Raw genomic sequence first — 14881 nt, forward strand, 5'->3', positions numbered from 1 at the left:
CAAGGACCAAATTTTTGGGTTCATTAGAGAAAAATGCAACAAAACGATCTTCAACTGATCCAACAAACAGTTAAGTCAAGCAGGAAAAGAGGTATTGCTGAAAGCAGTAACCATGGCAATGCCAACTTACGCAATGTCATGTTTTAAGTTCCAGTAAAGTTATGCAAAGACATCAATGCCATGATGGCAAGATTCTGGTGGGGGGAGGATAATGGGAGGAGGAAAATGCATTGGTGTTCATGGGGAAAACTATCCACTACAAAGAATAATGGAGGACTAGGATTTAAAGACCTCCAAGGCTTTAATAAAGCCTTGCTAGACAAACAGATTTGGAGGATTCTCACGTGCCCCAACCTGTTGCTTAGTAAAGTGTTGAAAGCCAAGTACTACCCCCAACACATCACCACTGGTTTGTGAAGTAAAAGGAAATGCATCATGGATATGGATGAGTCTAATGGGATCAAGAGATGAGGTGCAGCGTGGAGTTAGGAAAAGAATTGGAAATGAGAAAAGCACCAACATTTGGGAAGATGCTTGGCTACTGGATGGGAAGGAAAGAAAGGTAGAAGCCCCAAAACCCTTAGGATGCAAGATCACAAAAGTTAGCGAGCTGATCTCCAACTTCAGATGGAAAGCACCACTCATCTTCCGGACCTTTAGCCCACATGAAGCTACGAATATACTCAAAACGTCTATAAGTGTGACAAGTATACCTGATTGCTACTTCTGGAGTCATAGCACAAATGAAAAATACACAATCAAATCTGCTTATGAAGCTTTTACCAAGAAGAATAGGCAGTCTAATGCAGAAGTGAGCAGATTGGGAGAAAGAAGTTGGACAAGGGGAGCAACAAAATCTGGAAACAGCTATGGAAAATACGAATAAGACACAAGTACAAGTTATTTTTATGGAAGAGTCTACATCAAGTGTTACCCGTACGAGAGGCTATATTTAGGAGAACGGGAAAGGAAGAACTAATCTATAAGCAGTGTGGAGAAACCAATGAGATAGTTGAGCACATTTTCTTCCAATGTAGCAAAGCAAAGTTGATATGGAATATGGCTCCTTTACAGTGGGATGGGCTTCATGAGTACACAAGCGATTTCAGGAAGTGGTGGAGTAGGTTAATAGAAGTAAAGGTGTGAAAGGATGGAATGCAACACATTTGTTTAACAATAGACATTCTTTGGCACATTTGAAAATCCAGGAATGAAGCAGAATTCGAAAGCAAAGATTGGCATCCAATGGAAGTTGTTCGAAATGCAGTGAACGATTGGGAGGAGTATCATCAATGCTTACAGGTAGAGCAATGTATGAGCATCTCCGAAACAGAAATAGCAAACGACCCAGGGAAACCAAACCGAAACATGCTGAGCATTCATGTAAATGTAGGGCAACACAAGGAAGGACATAATATGGGAATTGGCATCACAGCAACAAATGCAATGAACCAGATTGGTGCAGCGTGGATGCTCAGGGAAAGGAGTACTGGATCAGCTGTTTTGGACAATTTGGTGGCTATACAATTGGCACTTTGTAAGCTAAAGGAACGCGGTTGGCAACACATACAGGTTCAGACATCATGTAACCAGACTTTAAAGTTGATAAACTGTCAAGCCCCAACCAACTTCTGTATAGCAGGCCATCTTGAATGCATCAATGATCTAAGCTTAATGTTTAGGACATGCTCATTTGTTAGCCAACCTAGTAATGGTAGTACTAATACACTAAGTTATAAACTAAATAAGCAAGCAATGCACATCTATTTTGATGAGGAGTTTTTTGATCCTCAATGTCTTAGTACATTTTTGTAAAGTAAAACTTGAGCCCTTGCTCATATATTGTAAATTCTCTCTTAGTAGAAATATATTCATCTATCGTTTCTGGAAAAAAAAAGATGGAGCTGAGTGAAAAGATGAAATTACCCTAATAATATAAGTAAAAATAGCCGAAGTAATGTAGCACTTTCATTCTGTCAAAACAAACGAAGAGAGAGAGTGTGTGTGTGTGTGAGAAGATACAAACCCTAGATCAACGGAAAATACAAGTGAAAATTTGCGGCAAAAAATTGAAGAAAAATGGGTTCGTATATTATCCCTCATATATTTCATTTTGGGTTTTGGGGTATTTTTTGGAAGAGAAATTGTGATTTACCGATTTCAGATTAAATTGGAAGGCCATTATTTAACAAAGATAAGATTTTTGATGTATTTATGGATGTTGTTAGTGAAGATAAGGTTTTGATGTATGCCCTCAATTTGCTATTTTGATTAAGTACGGAAATGGAAAGCTTTAGAATCTGCTATTTGGTTGACGAATCTGAACTCAACCCCTTAAATGTTTGTGTTTAAGTAGAAGTGTTATGAAACTACTGCCTTGTTGTTCTATATGTATAATTGTCACAATAAAAAATAGATTAATGTTGGTAGATAATCTGTTGTTATCTTAATATGGGGTTCATGAAAACATGTTGTAGTCAAATATGGTCCCCAATCCCCCCTACAATAAATTGTTTGTTCTGGTTCTGTAGAGGAGAGATATGAGGACAAAGTTGACATACATATGTATTTTGGTGGGAGATTTAGAGAAAAATCAAGGCTCCATTACACAGGAACCCACATGGCCATTTTCAAAGAAAGAGTTCAAGATCAGTTCTCCATAGTAAGCCTCTGCAGAATGTTTAAAACAGTAGATGAATAAGCAACTAGAGTAACGTTTTGGTTTTGTGTCCCAAATGTTGATTTGGAAGGTGGCCTACACCCAATTAGAGACAATAATGATATTAAATTAATGAACCAAGCATATTAGAACTTGCTAAAGGAAAGGCTAATTTATACTTGTAGTGGGGATGAGCCATTTGAAAAAGAGCTTGAAGATGATAGAGTCAGTGATGAAATAAAAAAATAAAGGCCTTGATACAGGTGCATGTAAAGATGGTGGGGTCACTAACACTACGGGGACAGGTACATGTGAAGATGAGGAAGAGCCAAAATGGTTAAAAGATGGGTGGAAAACAATAGAGGATGAAGACATTTTTACACCGAAAAAAGATGCCGCAGGAGACAACAACCACAACAAAAAAATCACTGGAGACAGTAACTAAAAAGGTGATGGAGACAAGGAGAAAGGTGATGGCACCACTGCTTTCTCAAAATTGCTTGTGCACGTATTCTCATTTGTTGGAGAGATAGATGAAAAAAGTTCTGCTAAAAGTGGGGTTGCGAGGAAGAAAAGGGCTAGTGAAACCTCACAATCTAGAGGGCCTGATGTGATTTAGCAAATTCTATCACCTGTTTCATCTCAAAGGCCATCACATATTCAATCACAAGATGAAGCTGTAAGCATTAAAAAAGACACTACAATAGTTGGAGAATCAGATTTGAGGCCACAAGATGAAAGGGTAGTGAATGCTAAGGTGACTGAAGAGAATTGGCAAGAACCAGTGGTTTTGGATGAAGAATTGCTGGAGAAATTTAGATCTGGAGGTGGAGAAGAGGATAATTGTTTTGACTTTAATCCTGAAGTTGAGTTTAGGAAGCCATACTTTGAGCTAAAAGTGGGGCAGAAGTTTACTAATTTTAGAGTGTTTAGATTTATGATGCGTGAATGGCTAGTTAGAGAGGGTTATGAAGCTACTTGGGTGAAAAACTACTCCAAGAAAATTATTGCCAAATGTGCAAAAGGTTGTACTTGGAGGATTCGTGCAACACCAATTCAAGATGAATCAACTTTCCAAATAAAGTCATTGAAGGGTGAGCATGTGTGTGCTCGAGAATATAAAAACAAACATGCAACAGCCACATATCTGAGCAACAAGTATCAAGATAAGATCAGGAATAACCCAAAAGTTGATTTGATGGGATTAAAGAATGACATCATAACAGATTTAATGATCAATGTATCAATTGCTAAGGTTGGTAGAGCTAAGCGTAAGGCAAAGGATATGATGTTTGGCACGGACATGGAGCAGTATCAAAAACTCTGGAGTTATGCAGCCACCATCCGAGACACAAATGCTAGAAGTATTGTAAAAATTCAGATTGACAAACCAGCTGATGGTTCAAAAGAGACATTTGAAAAGTTATATTATTGCTTGCATGTATGCAAGCAGGGTTTCCTTGATGGTTGTAGACCAATAATTGGTCTAGATGGCTATTTTCTTAAGACAGCATTTGGTGGTCAATTATTGTCGGCACTTGGCAGAGATGGTAACGACAACATGGTGCCAATAGCAATTGCAATGGTAGAGATAGAGCGGTATGACTCCTGGAAATGGTTTTTGGAATTGCTAATGGCTGATCTAGGCATAGGAAGGGATAACATTTCTTGGACCTTTATCTCAGATAGATAGAAAGGGCTTGTGCAAGCTGTGAATCAACTATTTCTAGATATAGAACATAGATTTTGCTGTTATGGGCTGCTATAAGTGCTGGCAATGAAAGGGAGTGGAAAGTGGCAATGAATGACCTAGAAAAGGCAAACAAAGATGTTGCTGAATGGTTGAGCAGAATTCCACCAACTCTTTGGAGTAGATCACATTTTAGAGGAAGTAGTATATGTGACATTTTGGTAAACAACCTAAATGAGTCATTCAACAACTATATATTAGAAGCAAGAGAGTTACCTATCACTGGGAAGCTTGAATGGATAAGGAGGAGATTGATGCAGAGAATTCAAACAAAGAGATTTGGAATGCAAAAGTTTTAAGGAGAAATCTGTCCTAAGACAACAGAGAAGATTGACAAGAATCAAAGGTTGAGTAGGACATATGCTGCGACCTGGGACGGGGGTCACAAGTATGAGGTTGACTATGGTCCGAGAAAATATTAGTAGTATATTTGCATGAATGGACATGTACCTGTGGGTATTTTCAATTAACAAGTTATCCTTGTGCCCATGTATATGCTGCAATAGAAGTGTGTAGATTACCTATAAAAGATTATGTGCATACTTGCTACACTAGAGCAGAATATCTGAAAACATATGCACATACTATCATATCTGTTCCAAGTGATATTTACTGGATAACATGCGAAGAAAAGACCCTAAACCCCCTCCCAACGCAATTAGGAGAATGCCTGGTAGACCAAAGGAACTACACCAAAAAGCACAAGATAAGCCTAAGAAGGGTCAAGTATCAACTAGAAAGAGTCTTGTAGTACATTGCAAGAGACGTTTTCAGCCAAATCATAACTCACGGACGTGCAAGAATCCCATTCACCCTAACTCTAAATTTTATAAGGTAATGTTTCCTTGTACACTTGAATGTCATTGTTACAGCATCTGTATCTATTAATAATGTTAAATGGCATTTGTTGCCACCTGAAGCAAGTGCAGCTGAATCCATTTAATCACAACCAATTATTGAGTCATCTACTGAGCCACAGCCAACTAGTGAAGGAGCTGCTGCTACTCGAAGTACTATAAAGACTAGCAAAATGGCTAGGAAGGTGTACACTCAACCAATAGTTGTTAGTTTGGCCAAAACTACACATAGTAAACAATCTGTATCGCAAGTATCACTTTTACATTGGATTTAATGAGTTACATAAAAACATAATTGTGTTGGTGAAGATCTAATTTTTCTTTTTATTTTAATTGCAACCTGTGGATGGTAAAATATGAATGGGGGTAACAGGGCTGATGGCACCACTATACCAGTAAAAAGAGCCAGAGCTGCAACTATTACTGATTCCTGCAGAAGTTAAGGGCAAAGAGACCAAAAGTTATCCAGGCTTAATTACCTGCCTAATATTTGCCTAGTCGTAGATCGTTTTGAAATATTACATCTAGTTGTAATAATGCCTGCAACTATCTTTACTGTAGAATGATTGATTGTCGATGGAAATATTTGTCTACTTTTCCATACTCTTGGCTTATATATTACTATTTTTGTAGTTACTGAATGAAGTTCTTGGCAACCAGGTTAATGTTATGTGAAATTTTTCATCGAGTGATAAACCTTTTTTTTGTCTGGTACTTGCTGTTCAATTTTCAGCACTTTATTTTTCTTACAACTCGTGGAAACACCGGAACAATACTAACATTTATGAAAATGCAGATTACCAACAGGCAGTTCCATTTCATTGCAACAAAACTCCATACAACAGCCTACCAATTTCCATTGTCTTATTTGGTAGACATCAACAACAATAAAATAGAAAAAATAGATACCATAACACAACCTCTAACTAGCAATTTCAAGTTCTTCATCTCATTGTCCAAATTTTCTAATTTTGAGAGCACGCCATCCAAATAGGAACGTTCTTGAATAGGTTGACTCACAATATAGTTATCTCGATCTAGCTAATCTCTGTAAACTGGATTACACCATGAAAAGAACCCACATTAATCTTTTTCACACACAAAATATAACATTCCCTTCAATGCCTTTTCTGACTCAACAATCTTTACTTTCGCCTTCCTTTGACAATTACACATCTTGTACTGGTATCGAAGACCTTTAGCTCCATTTCTCCCGCTGGTTGGTCGAGAGCTTGAGGAAGACATCGTGGTATGGTTCCTTAATTTCCCTTCAATATTTACACAAAAAAATATAGAGAGTTCATATTTTTACTTTAAATCCTTATAATAGACCCTATAAGAATAATTGCATCTGCAAATTACAAATGGTTAAATTTTTACCTTTGGCGGCTTGCAACCTTAGGTTGAAGAGGTGCAATTTTGTTTCCTACAAATGCTTTGTTGGTTTGTAAATGCTTTGTTTCCTGTAATTTTGGCTGAAGACCCACAACATGGCTTTTTTATTAAGGTGTGAAGGGCACAACAGGTATCTCTAGTGAAAATTTTGTTAAAAACTTGTTTTTCGAAAGAAAAACCTGCATTTCCTGCGCGTTTAATACAAACGTGTTACATTTGATGATTTCTGTCAACAATTCACCTTACTTCAAGCCATAGGGTACCGACGTATATGATATAAAATCACAGAGGCTTTTCTGTATGATAGCTATATCACAGGGGACTTTTTTTGTTTTTAACCCTAGTATATACCTTCTCTTTGAGTGGCCACCAGTCGAGCTTTATAATGGTCAATATTACCTTTTGAGCTGTTTTTTTTTTGTCTTAAATACCTATTTAAATTTAATAGGTATGACATCCTTAGGTAATTCTACTAGTTCCAAAACTTGATTAGCCTACATAGATGCCATTTCAATTTTCATAGTATCCATCCATTCATTTAATTCATTATTGCTTATGGCTTGTAAAAAGTCAATGGATCATCATCAATGCCTATGTCATTTTGTTCTTATAGACTAGGGGTTTGCCCACGCTCAGCGTAGGGGTTGTGACCTGTAGGCTAGTTTTTGTGTGTAAAGTTATAGATGTTGATAGTGATAAATGTAGTTGTATCGGTTATAACTGTCATAAAGTAGGATTGTAAGAAAGGAATTGTACAAAATTATAATTCTGATCTATGAAAGCAAAAGAACCATCATTGTTTAATATAGGGTTAAAACCAAAAAAGCCCCATGTGGTATACCCGATACACAGAAAAGCCCTCCATAGTTTCAAAACATACAAAATGATAGCTCATATTTTGAACTAAATTGTAAATTAACAGAATTTGTTAAACTTAACGGAAAATTTAACAGAATCCGGTAAAGTTAACTGTAAACTGAACGGAATCCGGTAAGTTTAACAGCCGAGACCGTCATTTTCGTTAAGTTTAACGAATTTTGTTAGTTTACAATTTAATTCAAAACATAAGGTGTCGTTTTGTATGTTTTGAAATCACATGAGGCTTTTCTGTGTATTAGGTATACCATAGGGGTTTTTTTGTTTTTAACCCTTTAATATATGAAAGCAAAAGAACCAGAAAATTTATAGCAATAACAATAAAGACACTATAGTATTATAGATGGTTTTAGCAAATGCATCATTGTCTGGGTTGATAGTCATACTAACAGTGCAATAGAGTTGTTAGTTCTAACCAACAACAATTCAATTCCAACCAACAAATGCAAGTGCAAAACAATGATAATAAATTAAATACTCAAACCAACAGTTTTGTCAAGTAGGCTAAATAAAGCACTAAAGTTAATAGAGCCCAATTTGTGGAGATGTCCTCACAAACAATCACAACATGGGCAAAGAATAATTAAAATCAATTTAGCATGGGCAATTCACATGCACCATTTGTGAAGTGAAGATTTAGACTTTACCCTAACCAGGAATCCCAATATGCAGGTCAGAATTGCTCACAGCTTAGCTAGCTACAAAAGTCAAAATGATACCATGAGAAACTTATTACGGAGAAATAAACAACACATATGGTGAACTTGGAAAATCAAGTAACAGTACCTATCCAAACAAAAGTGAAAGCAAATAGGCCATAAACATGTGAGCCAAGATTCTTCAATATGAACAACTTCCATTATTCCAAGGCAGCTCAAAAGCACGGCAACGATACTTGTATTGACTACAAATAATCCTTCGCTTGCTGCATTTGTACTTTTCACTAGTTACACAAGTGGGTTTCCAAGTAGGCTGCATTAAAGCTCTCTTCAACATAGCTTTATTATTCATTTAAGTGAATTCCATTCCGTGTACAATTGAGCCCCAACTCTCTAATTCAAATGCCGTTCTCATCTTAGGACACTCCCCAAAAAATCCTTCATCTTGCACACATAACAACTGTCTTAAATAGAGTCCAATTACTCATTTGTGTGGTTCCTATTCTTCATCAAAGTTGAATTGCAACTCTGTGGTTTCATCAGCTTTACCATGGAAGTCCCATTTTCTATTTATATTAATGACAAATTTAACGGATACTTAAGCCATTGAATTCGTAATTTAGAAGCTGTATAAGCACTTAAGAGGGCATTATAGGCATACAACATTGGTAGAAGCATCAGGATGTTGTACACCAGACTGTACCATTGTCTTCCCACTTCTTCTATGACAAAAATACCCCTACATAGGATAGTTCACAATCCCCAACAGTTCATGACCAACTAAGGCGAAAGGGTAATATAGACAAAACACTGCTATTCAAACCATATGCCCTTTTTTATTCCTTTTAGGTCTATTTGCATTATGACCTTGTGATATGACATGCACAGTCTAAGTTTGTAATCCTTCCCTTTTCAACTGACAAGTGAATATTTAACGTGAATAAGTGTGTATTTTTTGTTTATTTTAGTGTGTTTTTCAAGAGTTTAAAGTAAGTTTCACTAGGGTTTTACATGTATGTTTGATGTTAGGGTTTGTGTTTATATGACTACAAATTTGTATGGATTTAGTCACCAATTATTCTTGCATAGCAGGAACTTGAATTGTGAAGATAATTTGGAAAGATAAGCAATGACAACTTTCAATGATCATAAAGTTTAACGTGTAAGAAATCAAGTTCGTTTGCATGCAAAGTGCAATGACACTAGAAAGGATCAAGGAAACATCAGCAGGGCCTACTAGAAATTGGCCATGGCCTACTGTAGAGCATGCTGAAGCTAAAAATAGAGGAGTAGGATTGGCTATATTTCAATAGGCCTACCAAAATTTGGTCACCATCTACTATAAGGCCAACTGCAATGTTGACTTAATTTCAAGCTGAAATTTTTAGGGTTTGTACACCTTAAAGAAAGCTCTTGTTTGGCCATCTCCAATCCTCTCTATATATATGCTTAACAGTTCAAATCTTAGAGGGCAATTTTGATAGAATTAGAGTGCAACTTTGAAGAAAGAAAAGAGAGAGCAAAACCCTAGCTTGCAACAACCTTAGCCATCAAGTCTTGCTTTCAAGAAGTTCAGGAGAGAACTCAAGAGGATATAGCTTGGAGATTGATTGAGCCTTGAGGGAAGAATCTTCACCATCAACTAGCTTGTTATCTCTTGTGAAGTGCAGTTGACCTAGTTTCATGTAGATCTTGAATGAACTTTCTTGATTGCAGGAAAATTGTTGCTTGTTTGATTATGATGCTAGGCTAAACTTTTAAGTCTTAGGGTGATATATGAATTTGCTATTAAGATGATGGATTAATTATGATTTATATGTTAAATCTACTACTTGTTAGTTCAAGAATTTGATTTAATACTTGTGATTGCTTTATGACAAATTACAAGTCATATTAGCTCTTGGTAGTGGTGGAAATCAACTATCAACTAGTGGATCTGGACCCTTGGAACTTAGATATCAAAGTCACGTAAGTAAGTGATTTGTCTAGGGGAATAACTTATTTATTTCATAGATCTCCATGAACTTGATCTAGTTCTTTAATCATGCCAATAGGAAAAGGCTAGAAATAAGTAATTTGTTCATGTGTGAAAACGATGAGCAAAATAAAAGGAAATTAATCCTCAATGGTAGTAGAAATTTAACATTCAATCTAGTCAATTCCCATCTTATAGGTGAAGGATTACTAATACCCTAAGAATCTGATCTCTTGATTTCTTCAATAAAAATTGGAATTCTTACAATTTGGTATTTTAGATAAATTTTACGATTAATTGTTTTTATTAGTTAATTTTCTGATGATTGTACAGATAATAGAGTGAGTTAGTAGCCTTGGTAATTACTAGTAGTCCTTATGGGATTTACTCGATATTATTCTATACTTCAATTTGACTTGTATGCTTGCAGCTAAGCATAGTATTTGGGTAATTTAATACATATTGAATAATTCAAAATTTTTAACTTGAAACCATAACGCACATCATCAACCTCTCCTCTTCGTGGATATAAGTTGAGAAACATTAATTTTGAAAGGACCGAATTATGGAGGAAGAGAGTTTAGGATAAATTACACCAAAAAGGACTCAAAAATAGTCATATCCATACCCTTAAGTTCTTTAGCAATATTATTCAATTCCATCATCAACCCTATTATATTTCTTAGTTGTCAAAATAGTCATGAGAGTACCTACTAAAACTTTAGAATATTAGCTAAAATTTCTAAAACTGAAGTTGGAGTAATAACTGAAAATACAGATTAAGCCATGAGATTCATATATAGAGTAATCAAGCACATGATCATATTCTACCTTTGGGTTAGAAAAACATGCTAGTGATCTACTCTATAAGTGATAAACAATTATTCACTTATGGAAAAATTTAATAGAGATATCATATCGCTTTGGGTAATATAATAACTCAATAACTATAGAAATTAAATTACCATTGGGAAAATTTTAATAACTATAATCATCATATAAAATAAAAATATAAATAAACATCGTATAAAACTGTATATCAATTAAGCCACTTTGGTGACAACCAAATGAAAATTTTTCTAAAAATGTCTATAAAAGTTATGTAATATTTTTCAAGTGCCTTTGGGTACATGCTTGATAAATGTGTATTTTAAGTCTTTTAAGTGCGTTTCATTAATTAGTTTTGGAGTGTTTTAATTATTTTTATAACTAATTAATTAGAATTCTAGTGAAAATATGCATTTTATGGTTTAATTAGTAAAAATTACATTTCTAGGGATTTTAATAGTGAAAACTTCATGTTTTTGTAAGTTTAATGATTCAATCATCAAATGGAGTGAGTTGAGAAGATAATTGGATGATTTTTTATGATTTGAAATGATTTAAAGAAGACATGAAGTGCAAAATGTTCAAAAACAGCAATCAAGCTCTAAAGAAAGGGAGTTTTTAAGTTTTGACACTTGTTGGTATTTTAACTATATTTTGAGCTGCAAGAATTTTATTAGGTGATTCTTATCCCATTTTCAATCTAAGAGATATTTCCACATTTGGTATGAAGACTTTGAAGCCTAGTTTTGTCATTTTCATTGTCAAAATGTCGAAATATAGAACTACATTTTCATTGTCGAAAACTGAAATAGGGGATTGACCAATCAAGGGTATTTTGATCATTTATCAGTCTACAGAACTCCAAATTGGATGATTATTGATGCATTGGAAAGCTAACTCAAAGAGCTATAACTTTCATGTTTTGTACAAGAGCTAGTTCAACTTTCGTCATCAAGAAAATATTAGTTGAATTTGGACCAAAAACAAAGCAAAGAGAAGACTTGACCAGAGATGGGAAAACCTACAAAAGAGCAAAACGTGGATACAATACGCGACCTTAGGTCTCGTTTTCGAGGTTGCGTATTCTTCAATTTTGGCTGCAACTTGCTCTACAACTTGTGCTTTGTTCACACAACCTTTTGGCCCATTTTTCTGCAAGAATTTTGATGGAAATAGACCAGGATAGCTGCCAAAGAACCCTTACAACTCAAATCTAACTTGTTTATGAGTTCAAGGAGAACGTTAACATGGTTTAATATTTTGTCTTTTACTGAAATTTCTATATAAATAGAGGCCTTTGGAGAACATTTTTCACAAATTTGGAAGGCTAGAGAAACTCCACCAAGATATAATCTTCACTAGTTTTTCTTAGTTCATTAGTATAGTATAGTTAGAGTAGTTTATCCTTCTTATATTTGTAATTTGATTTGGGTGAAGATTTGAGGAGCAAAGATGGAGACGTTGAATCTCATGTGACAAGGATGATTTTTCTCCTAACACTTTCTCTTTGGTATTTGAATTCATGTTTAGCTATAATACAAGTTTGATTCTTATTTTCATGTTTTGCTAAAGTTTATACCTAGAGTTATGGATGAACTTGCTATATCTTGTTAGTGATATTTACTTGGTTATTCGATGATATTATTTTAAGCAAATTATTTATCATTTTTGCTTCACTAATCATGATTAACCGGCCATTAGTTGTGATAATTTTAAGGTGTTATGTTTGCAATAAAAATTGAAATTTGACACTAGTTCAAGGAAGTGATAAATCTAGAAAGTATATTCACGAGAGTAGAGGTGTACCATTGCGGTTTTAGTGACTTGTTTCATGTAATTTTATATAAAAAATGAGTTTCTAACTAATTTCATAACCACGAGGGTAGGTATGGCTTAGTTACAAGTACAGTTGATTCACTACGAGAACAGGTTTCACATACATTAGGAAATTACACCATAACTAGCCAAAATAATAGCATTCATTTAACCGGTAATTTCACTTGCAAGAGTAGTGGGGAATTCCATACCTCTAGGAGCTTTATATTGTTATTTTTATTACTTTTATCTCATATTTATGGTGTAGATTTAATTTCTTGAACTTGTGATAGTCTAAATAATAAAGGAGTTTGAAAACCATCGGTAATTGACACTTTTCCCTGTGGATTCCACCCTTAATACCCTATACTCAATTTCGACTCGTATACTTGCGCAAAATAGCGTGGGGTATTTAGGAACTTATAAATGTAAAATTTGACTGTGAAATGAGCTAATTGTTATATGTATACCAAGCACTTATCAAGCTTTTGGTGCCATTGTCGGGGAAGATTTGCTCAATATCGGTGTTAAGGATTACTTTATTAATTTAGACATTTTTTCTTGTCTTTCTTATTTTTGTTGCGTCTAATGTCTTAATTGTTATGTTAAGTATCTTGATGAGTCTTTTATTTCTTCTTTAGTGTTTTGTTTGTGTATGTATCGAATCATCTATTCTTCTTGGCTAAACTTATTTTTGAGTTACTTTGAAAGCATATTTAGGGATTCAAAGAGACAAGGAAATATGGGCGAACAATACTTAAGAAGTGGAAGATCGGCAATGAATTGTTGCCAAGTGCAAAACTCCTTTTTTTTTTTTTTTTTTTTTTGAAGGCAATCTTTGAAGTGCAAAACTCCTTGAATAAAGGTAATCAAGATGTATCCGAAGGTACGTCTTTTGAAGACGGTTTAACATGATTAAAGGCTAAATTTGGTTATATAACATTAGAAGTTCAATTCGACACCATTATGCATGAAATTGAGCAAAAGAGGAATACTAATACTTTTAATTTTAATCATATGATTTGTGACTTGTGTGGAGGTTATCATGCTACTTATAAATATATGCAAGCACAAAATGTAAATTGTTATGATGAAATTGGGCATTTTAATTCTTGTTTTGATCAAGGAAACCTTAGTCAGGGTAATTCTTATGCTTATGGTTGGGATAATCAATGTGCATATAGTAATTCTTCATATTTATATGATTACCAATCCAAATGTATCCAATATGAATCTAAACCATCTTGGAAATAAGTTATAGAAAAACAAGCAAATGCAACATTCGACTGTTTTGATAGAGCAGAGGAAAAGTTATATGAATTCACTTTTCACTTTGGTAGAATACAAGGTCATTTACATGTTTTGTGTGAAATTATTTCTTCTAATGATATGCACAATGACCCTAGCATGGATGGTGAGTATGTTGCATATGAAAATAGATTGCATTTTAATGAAAATGATGTATCTAATGTGTGTTTCAATGAAGACATATCCATTTCACATGATAATGCCTTTTGAAATGAAGTTTGAACCTCAAGAGGCAAGTATGAATGATTCATATATTACCTCTCTTGAGGATTGTATTAAGAGTGTAGGTTCCAAAGTCATTATAGTCCAAGAAGGTCATATGGACGTTCCTTTGGTGAGTACTCAAATAACACACATTCAAGATAATATATATGGATCACTTGAGTTAGGTAAGCCACTTCCACCTCTCATATCATTTGAATATGTGATTTTTGTTATCAAATCACCATTTATTGATCCACCACGTCCTCTAATAATGGATTATTAATTGACAAAACCTCCTTGAAAAATGAGGTTATATAGTCGAGTCAATGACTATAAACAAAAGCGCTAATTGGGATGCAACCCAATATTTTGATAATTTATATAAATTCAGTATGATTTTATGTTTAAATTATGCGTTTAAATTGTTTTGTTATTTTTCATTTGTAGGTATGGAAAAAAGAAGCAAAAGTGACCAAATGAGGTGAAAAAAGAGAAGTTCGATCAAGGAAGTCAACCTCGCGATTTAAGTAAAAGTTGTTTTTGATTCGTTAAAAA

The sequence above is a fragment of the Coffea arabica genome, chromosome 9c, assembly GCF_036785885.1.
Source record: "Coffea arabica cultivar ET-39 chromosome 9c, Coffea Arabica ET-39 HiFi, whole genome shotgun sequence".
Classification (NCBI taxonomy): domain Eukaryota; kingdom Viridiplantae; phylum Streptophyta; class Magnoliopsida; order Gentianales; family Rubiaceae; genus Coffea; species Coffea arabica.